A 2,147-nucleotide genomic window follows, 5' to 3' on the forward strand; every position below is an offset into this window, starting at 1 on the left:
GCTTTATACACTTAAACCATTGTCTTGAGTCATTTTCTTTACTTTAAAAGGAATCGGTGAGAGATTTAAAAAGGAGACAATGTGTAACCATTATTAAACTACTATATATGTCCATTAAATAAACTCTAAAATAAGATACACACATATGCATTTGTCTAAAAATATATGTACATAACCAATTCATGGATTCATTAATACTATATCATTACATTTTCCATTTTATTCATTAATCACCTATCCTCATATGCCCTTAAGGGGAATTTTTAGTCTGGATATAATATCCCAAACTTTTATCTAAAGAAGAGAACATGCATTTTTTATATGTGTGTGTGTTCACTTCACACATCTGAATCACATATGTGAACCAAAAATGATTAACATAGACACAAACAAAATAATACCCCTTTTACACCAGAGCAAAAACCTGGGTTTTTGCTGGGTCTACCCGGGTCGCAGCTCAGTGTAAAAGGGTCTCTGAAAAATAACCGGGTCAAGTAACCCAGCAATCCAACCCAGGAGGTAGCTACCAGGGTTGGACCCAGGATGGACCCGGGTAATGGTGCAGTGTAAACGGTGCAACCCGGGTTATCTGACCTGGGTCATGCCTAAAGTGAGCTGATTGGTGGTTGTGGAGCAGTCACCTCCCACATTTTATGACCTCACAGGTTTAGCAAGGCAGACCTTAGTTCAGTGTGAGCAGGGCTGACCTGGGAGTAACCCAGATCGAAGGTGCAGTGTAAATGGGTCTGACCAGGGTTGGAACCATGTCCAAAACCCAAGGTCGGACCTGGGTTTTTGGTGGAAAAGAGGTATTAATGAGTGACTGTACCCTGGTCTCTCAGCTTTACACTTGAGAAATCATATTGCTACTGGAGACACTAGATGTATTAGCATGCAATCATGTGCGTAAGTATCCACATCCTGGTGATAAGTGAGTGGATATAGATAGAGTACAAATGTCCTTCTGTTGGTAACATATAGAATTACAATAAATTAGGAAATAGAGATTATCAATTACCCTAGATGCAAATATAGGAAAGGAGGATATGTAATATATGGTTGAAGATGTATCGAAAATGATGGGTGAGAGCAATATGGATGATAAATATGATCATACATGTACACATATATATATAGGAATCAACTAAATGAATAATAGAAATAAACATGTATATATATACACATATAAACATATATACAAAACACAAAAAAAATATGTATACATAGATAATAAACAAGAGAAAGAAAGAAAGCTGCGGGTACTCACATACTGCCGTGACAGTAGAGAGAACCCCCCTGCTGTGTCACTGCTGCCACTGAGAACGGGCAGTACAGATAGCTGCTGGGGGTCCAGGGTATTCACAGTGTGCGGGAAGCTGCGGGTACTCACATACTGCTGTGACAGTACAGAGAACCCCCCTACTGTGTGTCACTCCTACCACTGAGAACGGGCAGTACAGATAGCTGCTGGGGGTCCAGGGTATTCAGAGTGTGCGGGAAGCTGCGGGTACTCACATACTGCCGTCACAGTACAGAGACCCCCCCCTGCTGTGTGTCATTGCTAACTCTGAGAAACGGGCTTTACAGATAGCTGCTATCTGTACTGCCTGTGACTGGGGGTGTTTTGTTTTTGGGAGGTTACCCCCAGTCATATCGTAATCATTGAGGAATTCCTATAAGCAGGGGGGGGGGGGAAGACACCAAACATATTTCCATGTTTGTACACTTAAATATTATAAAATTCCCTATCTTTAACATGGGGCATATTTGGCTATATATACACTGTATGCATTTAAAAATATGTACAGTATATATAAATATATATATATATATACACAAATTAATAAACACACACTATATCTCTAATCTCTAGCTATCTCTAATTTAGTATACTATATAGTATTGAGTAAAAGGGTCATATAACGTCCTAGACCTAGATAATTCGTTGTTAGTGTAGAGGGAACAACTGATAAGTAAATTGTAAAATATATGTCCTCAGTCCAAGGAGAAAACAAAGCAGGGACTACACATTAAAATGCAATGAGCGGCGGCCATTTTACTGTAGTACAGCCTGTAATTCTCTATATTAGTACAAACTTGCGGCGGCCATTTTCTTATAGTCGTTCAGAAACAGCAGCACACAGTGT

Source organism: Taudactylus pleione, unplaced genomic scaffold (assembly GCF_031769625.1).
Source record: "Taudactylus pleione unplaced genomic scaffold, aTauple2 ptg000804l, whole genome shotgun sequence".
NCBI lineage: Eukaryota > Metazoa > Chordata > Amphibia > Anura > Myobatrachidae > Taudactylus > Taudactylus pleione.